Genomic DNA, 17,561 nt, shown 5'->3' on the forward strand with positions numbered 1-17,561 from the left:
GATGCTAAAATATTATTTATTATAGGCTAGGCTTTGTACATTCATCGACGTAAAACATCATCCTTTACATCGCCTATATTAGCACAGTGAGGCGGTGGTCATGCTGAACGCAACAGATTTTGTACAACGGAGCAGTGTAACTTTTTGTTTCTTTAATTGTATTTTATTTTGATAATGAACAGGCTGCAATGTCGCAAAAATATGTTGTGTGTGCGCGTGAGGCGCCGTAAAGCTTTTGCAAAATAAAGAAAACTACATTCTGCTGTCTCGTTTTCCTTTCCGAGAACTTTGGAACGCATCACAATGAACCGTAACTCAGCACATTTTTTCTTTCGTTTGGTTAATCTGTCAATGATTTAAGTGAAATATATATTTTGTGTATATGCCAGTATTCCTTTTTATGTAAGCCTATAGTTTTATTCTGTTCTCTCCGTTCACAGAAGCGCTGCAGTTGCGTGTGATCTGTTGAATCCTTCTTACACTATCCTTGGATAAACTCTAATGCCGGTGCATTGCCATTGCGACTTACCTATGATAAGCTGAGCGGGCATTTCACTCGTTAGCGTCAGCGTTACATTTGCATAGACCGTACTACTGGAATTCGTCATTGGTTGACAGCAAATTTAAAATATTAAATGGAACGATAAAATAACGTTATTAACCGGTTAACGGACATTTCACATTTTCAATTCTGTTTGGAACTATAAAATTTGATTTAGTTTCTGTTTCTGGTTCTGTTCCTGTCCAAATTTCGTTCGTTTCCGGTTTCCGTTCCTTGAACCGGTTCAGAGCCCTGATTTAAACGTTCTTGGAAACATTTGGGATAATGAAACTACACAAGTCAACAAAAGATATAACATTGTTCTAGTGGTTTTGGATATTTTAATACAAAAATCTTACATATTTTAGCTTTAAAGGCCCATTCACAACAAGAACGTTAACTATAAAGATAACTGTTGCAGCATCCACATCAACGCACAATAATGTTTGGTTTATAATAAGAGTGCGCTGCAGTTCTGTTGTCTGCCACTTTAAATGCTCATGCTCTTTAAAGCAGGATGGATTCTCATTGGCTGTTAATGTTTTTATCATTCATCAGCTGGAAAAAAAAATTGTGAATGTAATTCCAACAGTATTGTTCCCCTGTGCCATTATAGTTGAGGTGTGGACTTTAAGGTACAGTTTTTGCACATTTTTTTTTTCTTTTCCTTACCATGTAGGATAGTTTTGGTTTCTGTATTGGTGTCAAAAGTATCAACATAAATTTGAATCACACTAAATCCAAAAGTTTGGGGTCAATAAGATATACTTTTTTTTTTTATTAATTAAATTTAGAAATAAATGTTATTCAGCAAGGATGCATTAAACTGATCAAAAGTGACAATGACATTTATAATGTTGCAAAATATTTATATGTCAAATAAATGCTGTTTTTTAACTTTGTATTCATTAAAAAAAATCTTAAATGTATCCACAAACTGTTTCCACAAAAATATTACAGTACTGTATTGAACATTAATAATCAGCATCAAATCAGCATATTAGAATGGTTTCTGAAGAATCGTGTGAAACTGGAGTAATGGCTGCTGAAAATTCAGCTTTGCCATCACATGAATAAATACAATTTTGAAATATATATTAAAATAGACATTTAAATTATAACAATATTTTACAATATTACTGTTTTTACATTATTTTAGTAAAATAAATGCTCCCTTGGTGAGCATAAGGATCTTCTTTCAAAAGCATAAAGTCTTAACCACAAACTTTTGAATGGCAGTGTATATTCATATTTATGTTGATTTTTGTATTGCAGGTTGTATGAAAGACTCCTGAAAGTTGCAGAGATGGGTCATGTCAAGGCCATGGAGAAGGTGGCATATGCCATGCTGTTTGGAGACTTCTTACCCCAGAGCATTCCTCAGGCGAAGGAGATATTTGAGAAACTGGCACTGGAGGGCTCCCCTAAAGCCCAGACTGTAATAGCAACTGTTTATTAACTAAATGCCATACAATTAAATGTATGTTAATACCGCTGCTTTTTTGGTCCTGTGACTCATTTCAAGCCATTTGTTAAGAATAGCAGCTGTGTGTGGGGTTGTTGTATCACTGCTGTGCTATTGCATCAGGACAACTTTTTTCTTTTTATATTATTTTTTTTTTACATTTGAGGACCCATTCAATTTGTGTTCACACAGGCCCTTGGTTTCCTATATGCTGCAGGATTAGGGGTGAACTCAAGTCAAGCAAAGGTATTCTCTAATGACATTTATCTAGAAAGCACAGCATGCTTATTTTAAATGTGAATGTTTAATGAAACTGCTGTATTTCATTTAATTGCAGGCATTGGTGTACTACACCTTTGGAGCTTTGGGTGGAAACTTAGTAGCACAGATGATTCTGGTAAGAATTATTCTCTGTCCTGTATTTTAAACAAGGGAGGATCTTGTTCCACCCAGGAAAGTAGACTTGATGACTTGCTTATCGTATGTGTCAAGTCTTCATTTGACTTTGCATATATCAAGTTTAGTGTCTAAACAAACCTTCGGATCTATTGAAATTCTGACCGACATGTTGGCTCTGTTACATGAAGCAAAATTGAAACCACAGATCCTGTTGCACCATAATTTATCCGTGACTACGTTCTCAATGAATTGGTGCTGCGTAGGCTTGTGTGGCCTGCATTTCCTGGCTGTGCTGTCTACTAAATTCCATTCTTCTTTTTTTTTTCTTTTCAGGGCTACAGATATTGGGGAGGTGTTGGGGTTCCTCAGAGCTGTGAATCTGCTCTCACTCATTACAGACTAGTGGCCAATTACGGTAAATCTTGTCACATTTCTATGCAGTCCTCATACATGTCTAATTTCAGCACAACATCATTTAAAAGATGTTATCTGGATCCCTGGTGGGCACTTGAAAACATGATATCTTGTTTACTAACTATAATCATGGTCTCTATGCCTTTTTTTCCCCCAGTCCATCTAAGGAAATGTTTAGTGACTAAAAACTATGTTTTAGACTTTTTTTTCTCAGCAGTGTGAACATTAAAAAAAATTTGTAAAATGTCTGAAGTCATTTATTTTTATTATATACTTTATATGCTTATTATATACTTATTTTAATTTTGCTCGTTCTGCTCGCCTGTAATCACTGGTACTGCTCAGTTGTTTTCACTCATTCCAGATCTGAATTCAGTGATGATTAAGTCTTGTAATATCAAAGTAACTTAAGACAATTTTTCTTTTTTTTTTATTAGTGGCCAGCGATGTATCTCTGACAGGGGGCAGTGCAGTACAGCGGACCCGGCTCTTAGATGAAGTGGAAAATCCTGGTTCTAGCAGTGGAATGCTGGAGGAGGATTTAATCCAGTACTACCAGTTCTTAGCTGAGAAAGGAGATGTGCAGGCACAGGTAAAATAAAACCATTTTGATTTCTCTGACAGAAAAATTTCATCCTGTGGCATTACATATTTTGTAATGCAAAATACATTTAATATTTTAAAATGTACAAAAAGTACATTTCATATTTTGGCATTAAAGGGTTAGTTCACCCAAAAATGAAAAATTAGCTCATAAATTACTCGCCCTCAAGTCATTCTAGGTGTATATGACTTTCTTCTTTCAGACGAATCCAGTCGGAGTTATATTAAAAATTGTCTTTGATCTTTCAAGCTGTTTCATGGCACTCAGCAGGTGTTGCAGTGCATCAGTCCAAAAGAAGTTAAATAAAAAGCACCCATCCTTAATAAAAAGTGGCTCACACAGCTCCGGGGGGTGAACAAGTATGTGGCTCTATGAAGCTGTTGAATACCCAGGACCTCTGTAACATTATCAGTTTTATCTTTCATTTTGTTCACAGGCTACACAGTGGCCAGAATCAAGCTAGGTGACTATCATTTCTACGGTTATGGCACTGATGTGGACTATGAGACTGCAGTCATTCATTATCGCCTGGCCTCTGAGCAACAGCACAGTGCACAGGCCATGTTCAACCTGGGCTATATGCATGAGAAGGGCCTGGGTATTAAACAGGTGAAATATCCGTGCATATTTACAATTGTAAGATGTACACTATCGTTCAAAAGTTTGGAGTCTGTGAGATGTTTTTGAAAGAGGTCTTAATGCACACCAAGGCTGCATTTAGTTTTATATTTCTTTCTTTCTTATTTATTTATTTATTTATTTATTTATTATTTCTTTCTAAAAATTTTTTACTTTGTGATGTACTTGTTTTTTTGATTATTACATCACATTTTAATTTTTTGTTTAGGTGGGTCTGGGCCAGTTACACTTACATGGAGGACGAGGTGTGGAACAGAATCATCAGGTAATGTTTTTGGCTCTGCCATCTTATGTGCATTTCTTCTAATGATTTTATAATTACTTTCTATTTGTCATTTTCAGCGAGCATATGAGTATTTTAACCAAGCAGCAAATGCAGGGAACACACATGCAATGGCCTTCCTTGGAAAGGTATAGACTTAAGTCTTTAACTGAATGATCTCACTGTTGTCTTGTATTAACTCTAACTCTCATTCTGTTGTCTCAGATGTACTCTGAAGGCAGTGAGTATGTGTCTCAGAACAATGACACGGCCCTGCATTATTTCAAAAAGGCTGCTGATTTGGTGAGAAAATTTTTTTTTTCCTGTCATGATTCAGAAACTGTTTATTTTCAAATGTTCTCTAATCTGTCATTTTTATTGGCATCTTTAAGGGAAATCCGGTTGGCCAGAGTGGCCTTGGTATGGCTTACCTGTATGGAAGGGGTGTTCCTGTGGTGAGTTTCCTGGATGAGTTTAACTGAACGTTGTGCAATCACTAAAAGACCTTTTGAGTTGTTGTTTCTTCTCAATCCTGCAGAACTATGACCTGGCACTGAAGTATTTTCAGAAGGCTGCAGAGCAAGGATGGGTGGATGGACAGTTACAGCTGGGAACCATGTACTACAGTAAGTGTGTAAAGGGATTGCGTGTGAATAATTTGCTTTCTTTTTTTCCCCCTTCACTTCTGCGTCTTTACCTTTCCTGCTGTTACTGCAAAAGGAAAAATAGGCAGCCATTTATGACACTAAGGAACAGGTTTTATTGAGCCAGTAAAGGCCATGGAATATGTTCCCACAGAATTCCACAAAACAGTACATCATTCATGAGGTTCTTTACATTCCTTTTATCTTGAGTGTTAAATTAGATATATAAATAATGCATTAATTTACCAAAAAAGTGTAATACTCATATTTTCATAGCAAATACAGAAGTGTGCATATTCCCAACAATTGCTCAGCAGATGCTTCAGAATATAGAACAGGGAAGAATTATTCTTATTATTATTATTATTATTATTGTTATATAAAATCATTTTAAAATAATTTTTATCAGACATGAAAAATTTCAAATTATAATAGTAATAACAAAAACAAATATTGCTGATATTTTATTTATTTTATATTTAATAGACATTTGTAAAATAAAATGTAAAATAAATATAGAAAAGCCATGGAAATTTATATTTTTCAAGTGTTGCTCTGCTCTAAAAATACTGCTTCAGAACATGTTTCTGTTTTTCTTTCCCTCTTTCTACCTGCTTGTCTAGCTCACTGTTCCACCACTTCAATAGCGATTTGTCTTATTTTTTATCTTAAATCACAGCTGACTCCTTTTAGTTTGGTTGCCTAGGTGATTGTTGCCATGACAAACTCCCACCTGCATTCTGCTTTGACATGATCTTGACAAACATTGAGGACTGAGAAGTGTGTTAGTCATTTCAGCTGGTGGGTGTTGAGAGTATTAAAAGTGCATTCATGACTTTCACTTTCTTCATATTTTAGATGGAATTGGGGTGAAACGTGATTATAAACAGGCTCTTAAATTCTTTAACCTGGCTTCTCAAGCGGGTCACATCCTAGCCTTCTATAATCTAGCCCAGATGCATGCCACAGGGACTGGGGTCATGCGCTCCTGCCACACTGCAGTTGAGGTGAGACATTATTTCATCATGCATAGCCATCTTTCAAAAAACGTTTCTGATAGTTGATGATATTTGTATGTTTGTGAGACCAGCTCTTCAAGAATGTGTGTGAGCGCGGCCGCTGGTCTGAGAGATTCATGGCAGCATACGGAAGCTTTAAGGAGGGCGACATGGACTCTGCTCTAGTACAGTATCTACTGCTGGCCGAACAGGGCTATGAGGTCGCCCAGAGCAATGTGGCCTTCATCCTCGATCAAAGTGAGTCAGTGCTCTGCCGCTACCACCAGAGGGCGCTAGACCCCCAACACCTACATGCATATTAATTGTGGTATTTTGTCACAAGTTGGTCTGAGAGAGAGCACCAGTGTTTTTCTGATCATTTAAATCTGTCCTAATAGTTTTCACATCAGCCAGCATCTGCCTTGTAATTTGAATTTTGTTTTTTAACCATATCTTTATTAAAAAAATATATGAAACATAACAAGCAAATCTGAAAAAAATAATAAATATTATTTATTAATAATATTGTATATATTGTAATAAAGCACAGATTTCCCATGGTTATGATCAGCTGATTTTTAGATTTTTAGGCCTGGAAAAGTCATGGATGTATGACTTTTATATTTTATATAGAATATACTTTTCAAAGAGAATATAATTATTATTATTATTATTATTTTATGTTCTGTTCTAAAATATTTACTTGATGTTGCTAGATAATCAGCTAGATGTTACTTTTAAGAAATTATTACAATTAAAATGTCACCGACATGCTAATGAAAACCTGGAAATCTCTATATTATAATTTTAAAAATATATATAATTATTAGTCATCGTAAACGACTGGAAAATAAGTTATGAAAATTCATGTCTAAACATGTAGCAACACTTAAAGAAGGTCACAGAATCTTTGTGAAGGTAAAGCAGTCTGCACAAAAAGCCTGAGAGACTGCTTATAAAGTTCCCTTCATGTTTACTGTCCTTTGGTAAATTAAAACCCAGCTAAATTAAGCCATTTCACATTTGTAAAGATAAATCTTGCTCTGTGTCTGTTTGTGTTTTTTAGAGGGGTCACAGATTTTCAATGAGAATGAAACGTACCCACGGGCTTTGCTCCACTGGACCAGAGCAGCCGCTCAAGGTTAGACTGTTCTCTTCAACCCACACAGTCACTCTAGCAAAATGCCAAAGTGCTTTAATAATTATAATAATGTATAATTATAGTGAGACAAATATAACCGCTTACTACATGGCTCTCTCAAATACTTGATTCTGATTGGTGAATCGCAGCATCCTGCTGTCTCACATTTCAGTATCATTGCTGCTAAACTGTATTTTGCAGTTGTCCCTGGCAACCAATCTTCTACACTGTGATGGTTTTGTCATACTCATATTGCTCTCATATTACTCTTTGAATAAGTTGATTAAATATTGATAAAATAATTTCACTATATCATGCCCATTTATTTACTTGGTACACAGCTACGTACAACAGCACAGTGCACAGGCCATGTTCAACCTGGGCTATATGCATGAGAAGGGCCTGGGTATTAAACAGGTGAAATATCCGTGCATATTTACAATTGTAAGATGTACACTATCGTTCAAAAGTTTGGAGTCTGTGAGATGTTTTTGAAAGAGGTCTTAATGCACACCAAGGCTGCATTTAGTTTTATATTTCTTTCTTTCTTATTTATTTATTTATTTATTTATTTATTATTTCTTTCTAAAAATTTTTTACTGAGTACATTTGATCTGTAGCACAAATTTTTTTGATTGTTCCTCCACAGGACATTCATCTGGCCAAACGTTTCTATGATATGGCTGCAGAAGCCAGTCCTGACGCCCAAGTTCCTGTGTTCCTGGCCCTCTGCAAGCTGGGCTTCATTTATGCATTACAGTACCTGCAGGATCTCAATGTAAGTCACATCTGTCAGTCAGCATCCGCCTGAAATCTGATTTAGTCAGTCTCTAGTCAAGGAATAACCAATAACATGAATCTTTTTTTTTTTTTTCTTCAGCTAAAGGAGCTTCTATCTCAGGTGGATCTTGACCAGTTACTGGGTCCAGAATGGGATCTCTACCTCATGACTGTCATTGCTCTGCTCTTGGGCACAGTGATCGCATATCGGCAGAGACAGCATCAAGCCGTACCCATAGCCCCTCCAGTGCCCCCTAGACCTCCGGGCCAGCCTGAGCAGCCTGCAGGAGAGCCTGAGGAACAGTGAGAGAGCAGAGATCAGGGTGGAGGTGACCGAACAGGTCTAGGATATCGGAGAACAAATTGAGGCCCATTAGCGTCTCTCTCTTGGGACAGTCGCTGACACCTACACCCTGCTGTGGTCTTTAATCCTGTAAACCCCAAAAGAGCTTTCAGGACTCGTGTTGCCCTGTCCAGCCCCTCTTTAGTCTTTTAACTGTGGCTTGGAGAAAAACTAGACGAACTTCTACAATATCTTAAATGTGCGCCTCAGGGTTTTGCCAGGTGAAATAACATTTGCGCAAATCAACGCTCACTATGTGGGGGGAAAAGACAATGATGCTGAATTAACTCCATTAGTTGTTTCTGCTTTTTGCTTGCCACTGTGCTAAAAGCCAAGGATCGAACCTATTTTGTGCAACCCATTCAGTTTTGTTCGTTTTTTTTTGTATTAAGTTTGGTACAAATTCAGACTCGGACACCATGCCTCTTTGGGATGCAGAGTGCGAGGTGGTCTGCGCTCTGAATTCGATATGTAAAAAATTGATACTCTAAGCATGCTTTCATTTAAGTGGCTTGCTTTTTTTTTTGGAATTAGTTCACTCTTTTTTTTGTTGCTTTTTTTTTTAAAGGCTAGAAATTATTTATAACATCAGTATTTGGACAAAAGTAGTTTTCACTAGCACATGATGTAGATTTCACTGTCTTGATTAAAATGTGCACAGTTACAGATGAATAAACTACACGGTAAGTAGTCTAAGGTTAGCAATCTTTCAAAAGGTTTTTTTATTGCCATAAACGCTCACCTTGCCAAATTTTGAATCATTCAGATGACTACAGCCCTTGATCTCCTTTTATTGTTACAAAAGTTTGTCTGTAGGGTGTTTTTGGGTAAAGATTCAGTGCAATTATGGCTAGTGTCCAATATGTTTCAGATTTTTGAAGCTCTACTTACCTCAAACCTCATTCTTCAGCAGTCATTCAGCCTTTCCAAAAGTTTCCAAAATGGGTCTTAAATTCCTCTGCATACACGAAAAATATTTTAATTTATGAATGGGTTGCTGTATGGCTATAATGCTCAGTTTTTGGTATTACAAGACACCTTTTTTTATTTTAAGATCAATACATTGCTCTCAGAACTATTTTAGATTTTCGTGTAAGATCTGTAGCTCTGTGCAATCTAACATCAACTTCCTGAAGCTGATTCATTTGTTTTGGGATGTGGCTATTTGTGTGCTAAATCTCAGTTTTAGGTTCTTTTTCAGAGGAAAAATATTTCAGATCATTTAAATTGTGAGCATGTCTAGATTGGCGATGGTGTCTGCTGTTTCAGGTAATCTAGCAATACCACAACGTGAAAAAAAAAGTCTGTAATGTAAATATATGTATGTGTATAGGATGTAAAGATCTGTTTTTCTTGCAAAGATTCACCAGAGCATTAGATTGTTTTTGCAGAGTTCTCGTAATTCAGCAGTGGTTTGAAGCTATGAAAGTAATATAACAGATTCTTCTATGTTCCATGTGAGTCAAACCGCTCATAATACTGAGATAATAATAGTTGAGTCTTAAAAAGGAAATAATTACATTTTCAAATGGCAATGTTTCTAAATAACTAATAAAAATCAATGGGTTCACAGGAATGTAATTTCCTATCTTAACATAATTAGACCTACAAATGCTATTCAGTCCAAACAAACATCCAGTGTGCACAACATATTTCTCTCTGAAAGGTTTCTGGTCCTGATCTGCATTGAGCTGCGGGTCTGTTTCTCCCAGGCCCCAGTGTGACATGGATTCCATTAAAGCTCTCTAAAGTTGTGAATGGTCACCAGTCCTCTGGCAGTTGCATGTGCGCCTGGATCATGCTTTATGTTGGTGGGCCTGAACTTCGTCACTCAGCTGTTTTGGGTGGGGGAGATAAAGGGGCACTGATATAATGGCCCCGTTCTCTCTGCACGCACATCCATTGTGCTAACCCGCTTGGAAACGCTCCACCATGGAGTGGCTTTTCATTGCTGTGGCAACCTGCTTGCTAGCCCTCTGTCCTGTCAAAGGTAAGTGCTAGAAGCATCCAGAGCTAATGCTATTCAGTCCAAACAAACATCCAGTGTGCACAACATATTTCTCTCTGAAAGGGTTTCTGGTCCTGATCTGCATTGAGCTGCGGGTCTGTTTCTCCCAGGCCCCAGTGTGACATGGTTTCAATTAAAGCTCTCTAAAGTTGTGAATGGTCACCAGTCCTCTGGCAGTTGCATGTGCGCCTGGATCATGCTTTATGTTGGTGGGCCTGAACTTCGTCACTCAGCTGTTTTGGGTGGGGGAGATAAAGGGGCACTGATATAATGGCCCCGTTCTCTCTGCACGCACATCCATTGTGCTAACCCGCTTGGAAACGCTCCACCATGGAGTGGCTTTTCATTGCTGTGGCAACCTGCTTGCTAGCCCTCTGTCCTGTCAAAGGTAAGTGCTAGAAGCATCCAGACCTGGGAAGATAAGCTGGAGTGCAGGGCCCACGTTACATGTGTGAGATTGACTTGGGATGAAGGGAGGAGATGTTTGCGTGGAGCTATGTTGAAGGCCTTTGTGCTAGCCAGTGGAGGCCGGACTGTCATATTTTGACCTTTGTTAAGCCCAAACTGCTCATGGATCTTAACATTTTTCCCAAGGTGACGAGTGGAGGCTGGAATATGAGGAAGGACTCAGTCACTACAGTGAGGAAGTGCTTAGAACGGTGCGTTTGTGTATTTGTGATGGAAATGTTTTAATCATCAAGGATGTTTTCATGTTGAAATGTTACATGAGGTCATAAATACAACCTTCCGATTGGTTTATCTGTAATAAATCATAATGTAAACATCTTTTTAGTCCTCCAGTTGGTCTATGGTGTGGTCCGTGGCTTGAATGATGTTTTAGTTGTGACATCACAGAAAAGAGCTTGTTATTTTGTTACAGGAGTTTCCTGAGAAGACCAGGCCAATCAGTTTCAAACACCCACCTTTCATGTGCCCTGACATGAGCCTCTCCTCTTCTGTGCCCACCTCAGGTAGGCTGGTCTAGGGTCCGTGTTTTGCCCACATTGTGTAATCAGTAGTGTATCAGAATCAGACTACTGATCTATATGGTCAAAGTTGATTATACAAGCTGCCAGTACTAGTCATGAATAGGGCAGTTTTTTAATTGCATTTTTCTTTGAGGCTGTTAGGTCATTTTTACCCAGGTCCTGATGTTTATCACTGTTGATGAATGTTAGCTCTTGTTGTACCACAGGCAAACTTCATCACAACAGAATCTTTAGATAATGTTTTGGTGCCTGATCTTCTGATTCACTATATCTCTATTGCAGTTGAGTTGGTGAAGGCAGCGGATATTAAAGTGATCGCTGCCCTTGGGGATTCATTGACAGTGAGTGTGATTATTTACTCTTTCCTTTTTTCAGTTTAGTGCATTGTTGATGGACACCGTTCATTAGTTAGCTGACAACAGAATTAATTCTACACTATTTTTGACCTATGAATGAATGAATGTGATTTAAAGAAAGTAAACAACTAGGGATAATTCACCCAAAAATGTAAATTCTGTCATAAATTCATGTAATTCCAAACCTGTATGACTTTCTTTCTTCTGTGGAATACAAAAGAACATATGAAGAATGTTGGTAACCAAGCAGTTTTGGTTACCATTGACTTTCATTGTTTGGAGAATAAAAACAACATAGATTTCTCAAAATATCTTTTTATGTTCCACAAAACAACAAAAGTCACACAGGTTCGAAACAACATGATGGTGTGTAAATGATGGCATTTTTATTTTTGTGTGAACTATCCCTTTAAGCAGATAGCAAAATAAGAACAAAATAATTAGTAACTGATGCAGTTATTGATGATGCAGGTGTGTAGCGAATAAAGTAATAATAATAATCTCTAATAATAGTAATTGTCTCACTTGTAGACAGCCATTGGTGCAAATGCAACCACAGTTCTTGGCCTACCTATTGAATTCCGTCACGTGTCTTGGAGGTATTACTAATACTTTTTATTTCTGTATGGCTACTACTTTTAGAAATGAAGTGACTTCTATTTGCCAATAAAATGCTCTTTTTATTGTGATTATTCCATATTTTAACAGCATTGGTGGCTATGGATCCTTTCAAGATGTCATTACACTGGCAAGTACGTCCTTTTGCCTTTTATATCAGTCATTTTCTGCATTAACAATCAGAAATCTTCATAGTTTGGTTGTGAAATTCTTCATAAAAAAGCTAACTGCACTGGTGACCCAGGCTGTTCTGTGCTTATGATTTAGACATCATTCGACTCTTCAACCCCCATTTAGTGGGACCTGCCCCAACCAAGACGGTCCATGGGACCCCAGCTCCCCTCTGCGAGACTGGATTTAACCTGGCTGTAACCGGACACAACACCTTGTAAATGCCAGTACATCATTAGTCATTCTTCATAAATGGTTGTTAAAGATAAAATACTTGAAAATATGCCATCAAGATATTTTTACTTTAACTGTATATTTAATTTTGCTGTGGTATTTTATCAGTTAATGATATGAATTTTGTTGTCTTCCTAGTAATCTTCCTGAGCAAGTCAGGCATTTGATTGATACATTGAAAACATATGAGGTATGTGTATTATTTAGTTACAGTGCATTTGAATATGCTGTTTCCAAAACTACAAATACAGATGGTGAAATCTTGCCATTTTTGTGATATTTCCATCTTTTGCTACAGGAAATTGACTTTGATGAGGACTGGAAACTGTTGACCATTCTAATTGGGATGAATGACATCTGTGATTACTGCAAAGACAAGGCATTGCTTACAAAGCTGTTTCTTTGGCAAACTACAGACAGAAGATTCTTCTACAGTATTGACAAATTTTGTTCACAATGTCAAAGCGGAAACTAGAGGAGGCTTAAAATAAATGTTAAATTGATTGTGAACACATAGATGCTTGTAAAGATGATTATTAACAGCACGTTTCATAGTAGTTGTATTAGTGCTTTGTAACGTGTTTGCTTTTTAAAAAACAGCAGTTCTAGCCTAGTCAAAGTGCCGAAGTGACCTTTAAAGATTCTGTATTCTGATATATTGTCCTGTAGGAGTGTGTTTTTGGTGCCTCTAAATTTCTGTTCTCTATTTATACACAGTCCCTGTTTTCAGTGGAGAACTTTGTCCATTACATGACTGTGTCCTTGGAAATGCTGATGAATGAGGTAATTTTTGAGATTTGGGCAGAAAATTATTTTTGAAATATGAATATGATTTTTTTCTATCAATTTCAGTTTCTTTTTAAAACGATTGAACTGAATGTACTGTACCATATATATATATATATATATATATAATTGGTCAAAAGTGAAAGTAAAGACTAAAAAAATATGTTTCAAATAAATGCTGTTCTTTTGAACTTTCTATTCATCAAAGAATCTTGAAAAAGAATGATTGAAGTTTTCACAAAAATATTAAGCAGCACAAATGTTTCCATCATTAATGATAATCATAAGAAATGTTTCTTGAGCACCAGATCAGTGTATTAGAACAATTTCTAAAGGATCATGTGACACTGAAGACTGGAATAATGGCAGTTCCCATCACAGGAATAAATTACATTTGAAATTATATTAACATAAAGTTATTTTGCCAAAATTAAAAGAACATTTTCTTTTAATTGACCTCTGCAGGTACCTCGAATGATAGTGAACGTGGTCCAGATCCTGCCGATGGAGACCCTGAGGGAAGTACAGAAACCCACGCCAGGATGTCTGCTCCAAAGGTACAGGAAATGAAATCAAGCTTTCAAAATCATTTAAAGAGAGAAAGTGGTGTCATGGATGATGACCGCACATGAAAATGCATATGCAATGCATATCTAGTCAGTCTTTAAATGTTGATGTGTAACAACATTCAGCCTGTTTTGCTCAAGACAGTTGACTTGTCATCTTTATTCTTTCAGTGCTACAGGATAATTTCTCTCCTATTCAATGCTCTGATCTCTCCAGGTCATTCTGCTCCTGTCTGGTAAAGCCAGCTGCGGGATCTGCTGATCTGAAGGAGCTGGTTGGAGTCAACCTAGAATTCCAGGTGTGTTTGCTTTCACAATTATCTACACAGTTATATTATGAATCTGTAATTTGCTGATATGATGCTGAATGACATATCTTTTGTCTCAGAAAGCAGTGGAGCAGCTCTTGTACACTGACCGCTTCTTTAAGAATGACTTTGCTGTAGTTTTGCAGCCGTTCCTGAAACACGCAGATCCTTCAAGACTCCCTGTGAGCAGTGACCACTGACTGTTTATTAATTACTATAATTTATAGCACTTTGCTGCTAGTTTTGCATTAAGGTTTAAATGGTAAAGTTTCCATTAAAATAGGAATGTGCTGTTCAGAATTTGTGCCTTTATATTTTTCTCTGATTAGAATGGGAAGATTGACATGAGCTTTTTTTACTCCGGACTGTTTCCACTTCACCATGAAAGGACACGAGGAGTTAGCCAAGGGACTGTGGAACAACATGGTAACAACTTTAACTCTGAACAAATTCACAAAGCTCCAAAATAAAAAAATTAAATAAAATGAAATGTAAAATATCAAAACATTAAATAAAATATAAAAATCATTTAAAATGTTTAGAATATAAATAATATAAAATGAAGAAAACATAAAATAAAACAATTTAAAATATAAAATGAAGAAAATATATAATAATATAAAATAAAATCGAAAATAAAACTGAATCATTAAATAAAATAGTAAAGAAAAAAATGAAACATGAAGAAAAGAAAATAATTTTGATAAGCAGTGCAGCGCATTTGAGGCACAACCTCTGATTATGTGTCAGTGTCATACAGGCACAATATGTCATTCTAAAATCTTTTCTCTCATTTCTTGTGTGCCAAGTTTCAACCTGAGGGGGAGAAGTTCATGGTGGAGAGCTTTTCAAACCCTATTGAGCTCATTTGCCCCCCTGTGGTAAGAAATGATTATTAGTGTAATTTTATTACGCCATTATGTCACTGTAATTACATGATGTGTTGGATTTTCTTGCTAATTCCATTATTACCTGCTTTAAATGTCTTTCATGCTCAAACTGATAAATCCCAGGGTCATCTGTACATTTACACCAGACCCAGTGCTGTAAAGTCAGGCTCATCACTTCCTGAGATGCCCCAGTCAGCTGGCATCAGACTAACTGTTCTCCACCTCATCTTGGCTTTCCTTCCACTGTGGTTGGCTGTTAATCTGGCCTCCTTGTAGGACACCCATATGGAGTACCGTGGTACATCATGTCTGCCCACCCGATGTTCTACTTTGGCTGGATATCATTGCTTTGACGGTCTCTGAACCATTGAGGATCTATTCTGAGACTTGAGCCACTGCAGGATGATCTATGGTAAAACTGATAATGAGGGAGTAATATCAAAGATGAACAGGAAATTGGAGTTGGCAAAATATGAAGACTTGGTTACAGTCAATTTCATATTTAATTGCTCTATAGAGTTACAATGGAAATGGGAATATTGAAACCTCAGAATAGAAAAATATATGCTAATGTGATGACCTTTTTTGATATACCCAACCAAAATAGCACAAGAGCAGGTCCAAAACCACTTTTAGCTCTGCGTAATGTTGCTATAATTAATTTAGGTATGAAAGGTAACTGTGTAAGCTAATTTGAATAAAATGGCCAGAGGTTATCCTGTAAACTCATTAAGCCTGTGCAGATAAAGGAATTAAATGTTGAGTGAGAACAACTGTTTTGCGTCCGAGAGCATGGTAAAAGTAAACTGTTTGAGAGCTTCTTCATGCCCACAGTAATAAGATAATTGCTTTGGATGCTGCAACATGTCTTCTCAAATAAAGCTTTCAGAAAGGGGTACTTACCTGTTTTCCTTCTATTTTTTTCTTTGAAAGTAAGTTTTTGCTTAAGATATGCTTTTTCTATACAGCTGAAAGTACTTCATTACCAATAAAAGAACCCGTCTTTATAGTTGTGCTTAGCAGCTCCTAAAGGTTTTTGGAAACAAACAAATAATTATAGCAATGGAATTATATTGGTGGTTTCTTCACATTTATGTAATAAATATTCTATACAGCTGAAAGTTCTTAATTACCAATCAAAGAACCCGTCTTTATAGTTAAAGGTAATAGTAAACAACTTTATAGTTGTTTCCTAAAGGTTTTTGGAAACAAACAAATAATTATAGCAATGGAATTATATTGGTGGTTTCTTCACATTTATGTAATAAATATGTTCAGTCTGATTGTCTGCATTTGTCCAAATTTAGCTGAGTGCTGCATAAATATTATTGTCATTCAAAGCAGATATGTTTTGATCCACTTTATAGCTCAGAACTGTCAGTGTCTAGGATTGCTAATATTAACCTGTCTTTCTGTTTAAAAGCCTTTTAAAAGAAGTACACAACAAAGAAACTATCTGCAGATGTTATATTTTGCCACAGGGAGTAATGTCTACCATTAATGCTTATAATATAATCTCATTCGGTTGATTATTTGCTATCCCTAAGATCACAAGAGTGAATTTAAGGCTTATTTGTGAATGTCCTGTTTCGCTTATTAATTTACCTTTAATCAATTTATGCACTGTTGTGCACTGTTGTTTAGGAAGACTCATATTTGAAAGGCTTTTGGGGCTTTGTATTGTACATATATATTGATTTACTCTCCTGTATTGACAGCTAATGCAAAACTATTGCCTTGATCAATATCAATAAAGAAGATGTCTCAGAATCTGAGGTAATGCTAATGGCGATAGTCTTCTCTCCATAGTAAACCATACCGGGAGTTCTTTTGATTAGAGTTTTTTTTTTTTTTTTTACATAATAGATAAAAAATCTGAGAAACTGCTTTTCATGGCTAATTTATTATCATGATCCAAAATAATTGAACGTGATCATAAAAACAAGCATTTATTTCAAAAATGAGAACTTTTTATTATTATCATTCGTATAGCAGGGTTTTGGTAGATGAGTGGAACATTTTGGTTGCACACAAGTACATTGTTCTCTGGGCATTTCTGGGAAAGTAGTTAAGCAAATTACTCATTTTGTTCAACCATGTACATTATAAAATATATCTGGTTGAATAAAATAGATGACCGAATAAAACAGCAATGTACAGCTTTGAGTATTTCCACAGGGAAAAAGTAGAATTTATGCATTTTAATATAACTTCACTACTAGGGGAAAAAAAGATTGCAAAACTCAGGAGCAAATGTGACAAATTGTATGTTTTTTTTTTTCCACTTCAAACTTATGTAAACAGTAAGCAATACATCATTTCCTCTCTGAAGGAAATTAGATGCAATACATCACAAGCACGTACTCGTACTCCTACTGACTGTTCGATTTTCATTCAATTTTAGT

General features: G+C 36.4%; 2 pseudogenes; both read left to right on the top strand.

Annotated features, from left to right (window-relative positions):
• LOC107711650 (protein sel-1 homolog 1-like) overlaps positions 1 to 9,596 on the top strand; it is a 14,844-nt pseudogene extending 5,248 nt beyond the window's left edge.
• Positions 9,597 to 10,291: 695 nt separating this feature from the next.
• On the top strand, positions 10,292 to 16,046 carry LOC107711630 (phospholipase B1, membrane-associated-like; annotated as a pseudogene).
• Positions 16,047 to 17,561: the final 1,515 nt, after the last annotated feature.

This window comes from Sinocyclocheilus rhinocerous, unplaced genomic scaffold (genome assembly GCF_001515625.1).
Source record: "Sinocyclocheilus rhinocerous isolate Xijiao unplaced genomic scaffold, SAMN03320098_v1.1 scaffold1169, whole genome shotgun sequence".
In the NCBI taxonomy this organism is placed as follows: domain Eukaryota; kingdom Metazoa; phylum Chordata; class Actinopteri; order Cypriniformes; family Cyprinidae; genus Sinocyclocheilus; species Sinocyclocheilus rhinocerous.